This window comes from Ostrinia furnacalis, unplaced genomic scaffold (assembly GCF_004193835.3).
Source record: "Ostrinia furnacalis isolate ACB-3 unplaced genomic scaffold, ASM419383v2 OfSCF1700, whole genome shotgun sequence".
NCBI classification, from domain to species: Eukaryota; Metazoa; Arthropoda; class Insecta; order Lepidoptera; family Crambidae; genus Ostrinia; species Ostrinia furnacalis.
The window spans coordinates 264,716-277,789 of record NW_021131939.1 but is presented as its reverse complement, the minus strand read 5'-3'; positions in this window follow the sequence as shown (position 1 = coordinate 277,789).

The following is a 13,074-nucleotide window of genomic DNA, read 5'->3' as shown; positions in this document are numbered from 1 at the left end:
GTCGCCTCTTACGACACCCAAATTCAGTATCAATCGTTTTCCGTATTTAGAAATCACGAAACATAATATATGATGGAGGTGCCAAGGAGCATGCAGTTATAATCCGACGCGATTACTTATACAACTTTAGACAATAATTATCCATGTTATGTTGTACACTAACACATAAGATATTGTACATTATTTTTGTAAAATTATATCTATTTCCTCACCTAAATAGGACACTAGTTTCTGTCTTGATTTTTTGTCGTTGATAAAAATATGTAAGTCTAAGTACAAACTTGTGACATAATCGAATGAAAATCTATAATGAAAGCTAGGCTACTTTGTCTAGGGCCACTAGACACGTAAAGAAAACGTATCGTATCCACTTTATCATAACTAATATGATTAGGGCAAAGGAATTGTAATTGCTTCAGCAATGTGGTCACATAACTAATTGCCTTGATCGGTATCGGCCGATACGCTAATAGCTGTGATTTATCATATGACCGCCACTTGGCACGGTGGAAACGTTTTCACGGAGTATTTCGATACTGTGTCACTGGTGCTAACTTGATTGTGGTTGTTCTCTTTCTCCACTCATTAAAGAGATTTCGCATTGAAACAGTTACTCAACTACTTGCTTTAAATGCATGATTGCTGATTAATTGCAATGATTACACTGATCTCATGCAAGCCTGTAAAAATACAGCTAACAAAATCCAAAAAAATAAATAACATTCTAACTAACACCACCAGCAAAGTTAGCGGTATCCAGAACGTTGGTAGCGTTTTTTCCTTTCAGGCTGGTTTTAGAGTCACGCTGACGCACGCTGACCGTCAGCGCTGACAGCCGAAATGTATGAAGCATCGGCGCCGAGCGATCAGCGTCACTCAGGAACGTTCCCTTCAATTACATACATATTGATCTGTCAGCGTCGACTATCAGCGAGCGGTCAGCGCGATTCTAAAACCCGCCTAAATCATCAAGCTCAGGTGCTGATCAAGGGTCCGATCACCTGGTTACCACTATTCTCAATGATGCGTATGGTAAGCTCAGTAAAATACTTGGTGACCTAGTTGAAATGTTAAAATAAGTAGCGAATACTTTTGAATTTAATGACAAGTCATCTCCCGTTCATTGATCAAGATCAGTCTCACTACTAAAACCAGAAGCTAAACTCAGCTCAATACCTTTTAAGCGAACCCTTTTAATGTAAAGTCAAATCTTTTAGATCCCATTAATTACTTACCTCACATCCTCAATCTTGCCAATTTAAATCTCGGGGGCTTTAGGTACTTCCAAAAGTGCTACCATGCGAAAGTTAATGGAATTTACAAATCAAAAATCTGATTCGCCCTTTCAAAGGGACGAGAATTGTTTCACTCCCGGCAAGATTTGATTTTCAACGGGGTGATAGGGATGTACGAGGTATTAGGACTTACTTAGAGAAGGGAACTTAATTAACGTGTTGAGAACATGAATTATGAACTGATGCGATCTTCTGGAAGATATCTTGGTTATCAATCGGGCTAAATTATCAATGAATCATAATAATGCATGATGTATCTTATGATGTCAATAGATTATCTAATTTAGATAGATTTTGCCGTTCAAATCATTTTTGTTTCAGAAATACCTACCAGAGACAAGTGGTGTTTGTAAAACTATTTTCAGAGGTACTTACATACCTACTTGTCTAGCATATTTTGTGTGATCTCTTTACTGATGTAGAGCCAATCCATCTGTAGTTCAATTTTCATCTAAATCAACCAACCCCTGAATACTTAATGTTGATGGAAAACTAAGTTAATGCCAAAATAATTTGATCATTTCACCCTGTTAGAAAATTGGGGTCATAAGTATTTACTTTTAAAGGCATCGTAAATACTCAGTTCCCGGCATAACAGATTGGTTAAAGACATTTTAAAAAATCTGTCGCAAAAGGCACATCCCTACGTTGATTCCAAGGAGTGGACTAAAATGAAAACGCAATTTATCTTTCTTCAGTCGTCGCGTTGGAATACTCAGGATTATTTTTATGGAGCTCCCAACACCTGTTCGCTATATTTTGAATCGTGAATCATCTTCAGTTTTATGTCTATTTTATTGCTTTTTCTCTTCGGTGTTTAAGTTTATTCGGGGGAAGTGACATTTTCGCTTCTGTTTCAAACCTTTTAGCTTGTTTTCGTAGACTTGTATTTTACTTAGGATTTGTTGCATGTGAGATAGGTGACTTATGATATTTGTTACATGTACAAGTATCTTTATCATTATCAATTTAATCTCCACTAATAGGCTACTCCACTTTTGCTAAAATCAACGCAACCCCGAAATAAATTTAAATATCGGCCTTTGACTAAGTCAAACCTAGAAGTGCCTAACTGTTCAGTCAAACGTCGAAATGAAAGTAATCTGTATCGGGCTTTGCCTAGTCAATCCTAGAAGCGACTGACAGACTCAGTCAAAAGTAGACGCACCGTTACAGAGGCCGGCAGCAATTATAGAAAACCGACCAAGTTCGAATCGGATTCACGTACGAAGGGTTCCCTACGACTCTTTTATTGTTGTATGGGGATGATTTTTAAAGTGAATATAAAACTCAATATTTTGGGAATGGCATGAGATACAGCTTGGTGACAGACAAACAGCCAAGTAATAGTAATAGGGTTCCGTTTTTACCCTTAACCCTTTAAGGTACAAAACCCTAAAAATAGTAATTTCAAGATCGGTCTAGAAACACTGATAAACAACCGCAGTAAACGAGTTTAGTTACTCGTAGGTACTCGTACCTTCACCTAAAACCGACAGTAACGTCTATGTGATAAGTACAATAATATCAAAATGAAGTGTAGTTTTTTAGTTTATAGTCTTAATTGAGGTTTGACTAGTCAAACCCCGATTTCATTAAATTGAGTTTCGACGTTTGACTGACCAAATTAGTTTCTCCTAGGTTTGACTAACATTATTTAGTCCAAGGCCGAAATGTTTGGGCTTTGACTAAGACTTCTAGTCAGACCTGAGGATTGACTATTCAAACCTAGGAGCGCCTGAGCTTCGAGGTTTGACTATAACATATGTACATAATGGATGCAATAAAATATTGAGTATTAAACTACACTATAGAGGTACAACACTAATTTATAAGAAGCAAATAGTCTCTCTCAAGTAGTCATCTCTTACGACATTCACGGCAAGGGTAGGGGTTGTTCTTTTGTACTCTGATGGAACCACATATGAAGGAAATTTTAAAGAACTTTCCATTAATTAAACCAGTGTGTAGCAAGGAGAAGTAACAGGAACAAAACGTACTGTGTGGCTGGGCTTTATGTTTACGCATTTAATTACTCATCACAGCTTTCATTAGCAAGCTAATATGCAATAAATATTAATTTACACAGTAATACAGTCCATACACAGTTAATTACCCGTCGCAAATCTGTCTGAGCAACAGCGTTAGCTAATAAACTTATCTCTATCTTGCTAATTATGAGCCTCATAAAGTTTAATTATGTTTGATTGCGGTATGTACTACATACACGTGGTGTTTACTATAAGTTTACTCAAGGTCGTCTTATGTTGAAGGCTTTTACCCATTTTCTAAGACTTCTAAGTCTCGAAAAGCTGTTTAGAATACAAATTCTAACACGCGCGGCGCCGGTACCAAATAATTTCAAAATGCGTGCAAAATAGGTAAACACACATGTAAAGTATAATGATATTATTTTATCAATCCATTTTATTAATGACTAGCGGCCGCCCGCGACTTCGTGCGCGTGGATCTCGTTTTACCCCCCCTTCATCTATCTTACGCGGTTCAGATTTTTTCATACAAATGTTTTTTTCCCGCTAACTCCCGTTCCCGTGAGAATTTTGCAATATCCTGTTGTAACTAAGCTTTAAGTTTACTAAGGTACCTGCATATAAGGAACATACAGACAGACAGACAGACAGACAGACAGACAGACAGACAGACAAAAATTTTACTGATTGCATTTTTGGCATCAGTATCGATCACTAATCACCCCCTGATAGTTATTTTGAAAATATATTTCATGTACAGAATTGACCTCTCTACAGATTTATTATAAGTATAGATATGACAATTAAAATTTAAACCAATTTTCGAGTGCTTCGCGGAAAGTCTACTCCTACTGATCCCTTGCGATCGACTGAATGAGTTGTTGTATCTTATTCACCAAGCCGTATGTAACAGTAGGCAGGTACGGTACATAGTAGATGTTTTAGAATTTTGGATTTAGGTAAAAAAAGTCTCCACAGGACTAGGAATCTTACATTTTACCTACCGGAGGACGTCTTTGATTGAATCTAGTACAACATTTCAGCCACAGGACGTCCACTGCTGAACATAGGCCTTCCCCAATGACTTCCACATCACACGGTTGGTAGCGGCCTGCGAACCTAGTACGCTACGGAGATTTGTTAGCGTATTTTGATTTTCACGTCATTTCTATGCTGTTAACCAAGGCGCTGTAACAATCACAGTAGAGTAAGAGCTAGTGAACGCCAGACCTACGCCATTTTATAAAAGCTGAAAGTTTGTCAGCGTAGGCTCCCAATATAGGATAATAATATGATGTTGGTGAATTATGAAGTTTTTTTTTTTTTTTTTTTTTTTATGTGACAGGAGGCAAACGAGCAGACGGATCACCTGATGGTAAGTGATTACCGTCGCCCATAGACACCCGCAGACCCAGGGGCGTTACAGGTGCGTTGCCGGCCTTTAAGGTGAAGATACGCTCTCCTCTTGAAAGCTTGCAGGTCGTATCCGTCCGGAAACACCGCAGACGACAGTCCATTCCACAGTTTGGTTGTACGGGGCAGGAAGTTTCTAGAGAAACGTACTGTTGTGGACTGCCAACCATCTAAGTGATGGGGGTGGAAGTGCTGTCGGGTAGATCGGTGGCGAAAAGTGGCGGCAGGAATAAGTCCGGATAATTCTTCAGAGCACTCCCCGTGATACATGCGATAGAAGATGCACAGTGAGGATACATCTCTACGCAGCGCCAAGGGGTCAAGCCGATCCGAAATGTCCTGGCAGTCAACGATTCGGGCTGCTCTCCGTTCAATGCGGTCCAGAGGGAGAAGCTGGTACTGGGGCGCACCTGCCCAAAGATGAGAACAGTATTCCATATGAGGCCGAACCTGCGCCTTGTAAAGTTTGGGTCATCGTGTCTTTGGGAGCTACCCTAAAAAAACTGTCTGGCAAGGAGTTACAAATTCACCAGCATCTAGGTACGAAACGTGGACCATTTATGTAATTACAAATATTGTTTTACAAATTATAAAACTGAAACTGAAAGGCGTAACAAATTATCCTCTCAAGCGATCTGCGCCGCACGTCACGAAGCTCTAAAGTGATCTGCGGCGGCTCCCGCCGCAAATCACTTGTCCAAGTCCGGGGCCTTGTCATTTAAAAATTATAGTTCTATTTTTAACTACCGTTTCCTGATAATCATCAAGCCATATCGAATCTGTCGAGGATTCGATTATTCGAATAACATTGGTAATCGATTGCGTGGGTAGCAGCTGACTATCATCGGTCTTTGTTGATTGTGCCGGGCGATATATCACCATTGTTTTTGAGTTTCGGGATTGCTATTTTTATACCAAAACCTATTTATATTATTTCTGATTGTTTTGCGATATCTTATTTGTATTTGTCTGCTATGTACATACATACGTGTAAGCAGGCACTATAAGGCTGAGTTGCACCACCTAACCAACCTAACTTTGACTGTAACTATAACGACAACCGGTGTTTTATGTATGGAGCTTGACAGATTTTTGACGTTTGACAAAGTTAAGGTAAGATGGTGCAACCCAGCCTAAGAGTCTTTATTTCTTTTAAAGAATTTAAATATTATGCTTACAGACGTATGGTTCTGAGTCTAGTACTTTTGAGAAGACTAAATACTAAACTTGGCATAATTTTTATGTATTAATATGAGCATTGATTCTCAAAAAAAAAAACTTTAGTAACCTAACGATTTTTATGAGGAAAACTTCCCAGACTACATTTTATTCACTATTTAAAATCCAACAAGTATTTTTTGTTGTTCTGATGTAATCTAAACACTCTCAAAACTTCAGAAAATATAGTGACTTTAATAAGTAAACGAATGAACGTTTAGTCAATAATTAAGTTCACTTTCTTCACATGATACGAGTAACACACAAAGCAAAGTTATAAGTACTCGTAGATGATTGACGAAACCAAAATAATGACAAATTCTTTGGCCAACTAAGAGGCTTTTCCTTGAAAAACGAATTGATCCCCCAAGTTGACACTTGTATCAGCCGTACAGGAAAACATTTGGGGAAAGTTTCCCACAAGAGGAATGAGGTCAATGAGTGAAATGAGGAAAGAACTCCCACAGCACATTAGGCTATACATTTTTGGGGCAAAATAGACCGTATTACAAAGAAATAAGATGCTACTGTGTCACGCTTGATGTGATGTCAGAACTCCTTTATTCTGCCACAAGCAGCTTTCGCTGATATATTTATTGCACAGCACGGATTCAACGCTCGTCGTGTTTTCTTTAAGTTATGTTTTTGTAAAGGGAAGTAGATCAAGATAAATAAACCTACCATATTAGCTAACGGTCCCAATTTTATTTACAGGCGGCAAATTTTCTCTATTTCGTGAGGAAAGTTAGGGACGGATTTTCTTGAGAAAGAGCCGCGCCTTTTCAAGGTGCGAGTGAATTCCTTTTAGGTATACCATCCTAGACTGCATCTTACTTAACATCAGGTGTGATTGCTTGCAGTGAAAATACCTGCCTTGTGAAAAATCTGCAATATAAAAAAGATTAAGACTGACCGTCTCTGGAATAGATGAATCCTTCTTGATGTAGTGGTTAAAAGCTTCGATTCTTCCAATGCAGAGGTCCTGGGTTCGATTCCCGAGTTGAGAAACATTTACCTATTGCTGTCTGATTGAGCTAAAAGACAAAAGTCATGGCCTGATTATGGCACATCAAAGTAAACACTGTGGCACCTTATCTAGTTGTCATAGAAGCTATTTCGGAATAAATATAGACTGCTATTCAAGTATTCATCCCCATTCACCTGGATGCTCTTCATTAACAAACAACCGCATGCACTGTGTATTCAAACCTTCCGGGAACACGCTTCCGATTTAGTTTCCCCACGTTAACTATTTGATCGAATCAGATGTCAGATGCTGTAAATGGAGTGAGTCTTAAACCTTTTCGCTCAGACAAAACTATAGAGTACGGACTCGACTGAAATTAGATTTGCCTTTGTCTAGTTCTAGCTGGAGACTTGACGCCTAACTGAAATACTGATTAGGCTCGAATACTGATAAATATAAATAAATAAATATCCTTGGACATTTTACACTTTTTTTTTATGCATAATAAGGCAGGTATTTGACCACAATCGCACCTGCACTGCGCTTCTAGTCCCAAACTAAAGCCCGTATTCACAAACAATGCTTGCTTAAGTGAAGCAGCAAATCGAACGCACAGCGTTAAATAAAGCTCTGTGATTGGTTCGTGTGTCACCCTATGCGCCCACGCGCACTGTGTGACCTCATAGTAATGTTTGTGAATACGGGCGTTAGCAAAGCTTGTACTATGGGTACTAGACAACGGATATAAACATACTTAAATACTTTTTTTTTTGTAAATACATACTTATTATACATAGAAAACACCAAGTCCAATACAAACAAATATGTTCATGCACACAAATGTTTGTACTGTGCGGGAATCGAACCCGCTACCTCCGGAATAGTAGTCCGTTTCGAACCACTACACCAAACGGCCGACTAAATTATATAAGTTCGTAGATTAAAGTAAATTCACTCGTATTTCAACGAGTGAATTTACTCGTCCAGTCCGACATTGGCACCATTGGGCTATTGGCGCTGCAAAAATGATTAGGTGCTCTGTATTATCTTTGCAGCGGCCACGTAGCTGGAAGACGTGGCTACTAGGTGGACCGACGATCTGGTAAAGGTCACGGGAAGAGCCTGGATGCGGGCAGCGCAGGACCGTGCATTGTGGAAAACTTTGGAGGAGGCCTTTGCCTAGCAGTGGACGTCATTTGGCTGAAACGAACGAACGAACGAACACTTTTCATTTTGTGAAAATATATTTCGGTCTGAAAACAGCTCGCCTACTAAACACAAATAAAATCTAATATAATCATTGCATTTATCAGTTCGGTCTCGGAAACCAGCAACTCCCGTCGAAGGTTTCAACAACAACATGAATTACAATTGTAAATTTTGAATTATTCATACCCTATTTTGCTGATCTGGCGGTCCTATTCTGGATTATTTATTATCGAACGATATTATTTTATGAGTAACTTAGGGTGTCACTCCTATTGTTTAGGTAATGTACAATGTATGATTTTTTAAAATAACGGCAGGAATAGTAGCTACCTATAGCCCCACTGCTTTTAAATCGTATTAATATTTTCGCTGAGTACATTATTGTCCTGAATTAGCAATACAATGACTTGAAAATAAGGAAGTTTGAGAGAAAATTTTGTTGAATAAAACTTTTACTCGATAGTAAAATTCTACTCCCGTCGCTCAAAATACTGTTACACAATGTCTTTGAGGGCATAATATGAGAAGAGTCAAAATAAAATAGAGCAAAAATTTAAGTAGGTGAGTAAAAAAGAATCAAAAACACACAGTAAATTCATTAAAAATACAACTCCGTAAAGTGCACGGGTATTGTTATTATAAACAGCGAAGTACCAACACTAATCGATGAACGATAAAGCTATATTGTCTAAACCAGAAACGATATCGAATCGCGCCCATCAGAATATGCCCTTCGATTCGCCAGCCATAACTTATGTAGCCACAGCGTGGAGCGCCGAGATACGCCGTGACTAATCGCTACGTCTGGATATCTTCATCCATCACAGAACGTGATATAATGTCATGGGTGATCAAAATACTGTTGTGATTTTGGATGATGATTTAATTCAATGATGGCCTGGATAATTCAGAAAGAAGGTTAGTGAACGTGAAAGTCAGCCAAATGACGTCCACTGCTGAGCAAAGGCCTCCCTCAAGGATTTCTAAACGACAGGTCCTGCGCTGCCCGCATTCAGGTACTTCCCGCGACATTCATCAGATCGTCGGTCCACCTAGTGGGGGGCTTGCCCACACTACGTCTTACCGCTCTGATAACTAAGTAATATTCTAAAGAGACGATAATCGACAATGTATCTCATAAGAGTTTTGTGAAATTTTAAGAGAAAAGTTAACTACTCGTATGTAATAAGTATGTATTAAGAACGTCATTTTTGATTTATACAGTAAAAGAAGATCTCAATCTCTGTGTGTTAGTTTACGTACATTAAATCTACGTTCAATATAAATAATATGTATAATATGTATGTATTTAATAAAAATAAAAAAAAGTATATAAGTAGTATATCCGTTAAGCTAGCACCCATAACACAAGCATTGAGTTGCTTACTTTGGGGCTAGCTGGCGCTGTGTGAAATTGTCCAAAGATTTATTTATAATAAAAAAAAAAAAATATAACCAGCATTACACGCAAAAACATCGTTTAGTTTCTTAGTTAAGCGAAATGAACCAATTAGGTATTTTGTTATTCTCCTATTCCTGGAACAACAATACAGTGTTGTCTACAATTTAGCTTGATATATCGAAACGCATCAGAATAAACTCTTCGTCCGTTTATTCGTTTCAGCCAAATGACGTCCACTATTATGGAAACTCTTCGATTCGGCCATAATTTATACACAGTGGAACACAGATACCATGACTAATAGCTGCGTCCAAACATCTTCATCCATCACGGAACATGATACGTCATGTTCCGACCCCAGACTGGATTGAACGAATGAATCTTTGATTAAGGAGCTCCAAAACTGAGGTAACTTTATGCAATCGGTTTATAGATGAGTTTGTGTTTGAGTTTTATATCCCCAAGTTTGTAGGTTACGTGATATTTGTACAAAGCAGTCCTTGTTTACGTTGATGATGTTATTCTGAAAGATGACACCTTGTCGTGTTAAAAAAAGGAGTGGTTGTGATGAATCTTAAGAGGTTAATCTTGGAACGAGGAAAACCGGGAGGTGTTATCGTAAACAAATAGTTATAAAAAGTAGTAAATAATCGATTTTCAAATAGAAAAAAAAAATAGTAACAGAAGAATGTCAATAACCTACATGCGATGAAAATATACTTACAAACTAAACTAGGTATTTTAAAGTTCTGTTCATGTAGATTTTCTTTGGCGAGAAGGTCGAATATCACAAACTTAAAATCAATTTTAAAGTTCTATTTACGTAAAATTTCCTCTGGTAAGAAGGCCGAAGGTCCTTTGAGATGTAAGTTGTATATTTTATCTCAAACCAGGCCAGTATCATCTGTCATTGTAGGATCAACCATTAATGCTTTTGTGGTCAAGTGGTCAGGGGTTTGGGTACAACCAAGAGGTCGTAAATTTGACTCCCTAAAGCATTAGGATTGCACAATAATGATAACAAAATCTGTTGGAGATACGATAGATGGAGGTAAGTAAATGATCTTCGTCATATTATGAGGAGAGAATCTCAAACGTTGTCTTGTTATGTACAGTCGACAACACCATGATAATTGCAAAATAGCACTTATTGCTATTAAATTACATGTCACAGAATTTAGCTTGACGTGCCGTCGTTTTTACTAAAATAATCTCTTGCGAGTTTAACAAACTACTAATAAAAAGTTAAAAAGTTGAACACTGTTTGAAAGTGACATTTCTATAATGAACGTCACTTCAACGAGTGTGTATTTTTTATTAGTAAGGGGGTTAGTGTATAGTTAACTATAGGTTGAAACACAGCGATCCCAGATTTTTAAGGGGGCCACTTACGTGATGACTGTGGCTGCATGTGAAGCCGCGGGCTTTAAAAGCTTGTAATTTTATGTTTACGAGTATAATATTAGACACGAATATTAAAATAATAGTGACTGAGTTTCTTGCGTTGCTTCTTCTCAGCACTGGCTCATTTATTGTCCCGAAGCAGTGGTAGGGTTAATACTGGGACGTGTAAAATTGCTTTTTAAAAGCCTATTTGCAAAAATGAGTTAATGATTAAGAATCATTTAGTTAGGTACCTACGAGAATATGTCTTTCATGTACAATACCTACCTACCTACCTACATAGGTGTTCCAAGCAAGGCAAAGTACGTCTTTCGTCAAACTGCTCATTGAATTTTCATGTTGTGTGGGAACTATTACAGCGCCAAATTAGGTACCTAACTAATTCATGTTGTTTCTTTGTCTGGGTTCTAGATCATCAATTAAGTCTAGGATTCTAGTTAGGCCGAAAGCTTGAGTGATCCCTAGGGTGTTAGTAAGCGCCTTAGGCTGGGTTGCACCATCTTACTTTAACTTTGTCAAACGTCAAAAATCTGTCAAACTCCATACAAAAACACCGGTTAAAGTTAAAGTTACGGTCAAAGTTAAGTGGTGCAACTCAGCCTTAATACTCAAAGGTCTGGTTACAACAAAGTTAACACCTAACCATTAGCAATTAAGCTTAAAGGTAAATAGTAATTTGTGTGGAACCTTAAAAAAAATACAAACTTTAAGGTGATAGAGAAATTAATAAAAACAATGAAGAACGAATTAATACCTGGCAAGGGGTTAAATCATTTTGTATTTTTTGTAATTTGAATTGAAGAAAAATAATGTAGGCTCATAAACTCCCATAACTGAAAAAGGTTAAATAAATAATACTTACTATACAGGGTGTTAGTTGGAACCATGTAATTTTGTAGCCGATAGAGGATACCTATCCTATCATTTTAAGTTATGTTACTTTTCACAACGGAAAAAAAATCGTCAAAATTTTTTTCCAACAGATTTAACGACTCAACAGTGTTATTGTTTATACAATAACGATCTTGAGTTAATTGGTCAAATTACAACAATAAGTTTCAAAACTCAATATCTACTGTGACAAACTTCATTTCCTGCGTCAAAAGCTAGTTTGACTTATATTTGTGTTTCGTGAAAATATTAGTTCAGGGTCAGACGAACTCAAATATTGTTTTTCTTTGTAGTTCCACTAACTTTATCGTGTTTTAGACAAATAACGTGGTCAACTCAAGGCCTTAGTAATTTAGGCATGATTTGACTAAAGCTAACAATCCCTTTGAGATCTGGATACTCGTGAATCTGTTTACATACGATAGTTCTTACTTGTTTGTTGTTTGAACCGTCCAAATATTGGGTTTAAATTCATTGGAAGTTTCCAAACGTGGGGGAACTGCGTAGGCGGATTGTGATAATAAGCGAACTAGAACTATGTAATGTTAAAATCAATTATTATTATTATTAATTTTGTAGTTTCATATGGTCGTGTAATCTATAACGGGTTTCTTGAATACAAAATGAATTTTGTCTGTGGTTGGCTAAATCAGAAATGGAAAGCAATTTTGTAGAATCAAAAAAAAAATGTAGAGAATTTTGGTAAAAATTACAACTTCAACATTAGATTTTAGTTCGTAGCGCTCTTAATGACCATTTACTAACACACCCTGAATTGTATAGGACGCATTTTGGGAGTGGGCAATACAATACAATAGGGGTTATTAATAAAAGTTACACCCTGGTTGAACTCTGGCTTAACTTGTAATTTTGTATGGAAATGCCATTTTAATCCAAGGTTCATCCTAGGTGTAACTTTTTATTAATAAGGGGGGTAATGTTTGAAAACATAACGTAAAATTAAATTACATTCGGCAGGTACGTAATGGTCATACCTAATCATATTAGGCACTTTTTCTTGAGTGAAAGTGATTAAAAGTCTCTATGAAAATAAAGAAAGCGCAAAATTCTTTGCGCAAATGGAATGAAACACACACATTCCTCATAGAAACACTGCACTATTTTGCAAGCCAAAATGCACTGTGTTCATTGGTGACGTCTCCCACAGGGGGTGATGTTGTCGCCACCGAGATTTCAATCTCATTATTGATACAGGAAACGTTGTATGGCTCGTATTCCGATTGCGTGTACGTGGAATATGCAGTGATATTTTCTATGCGCTGC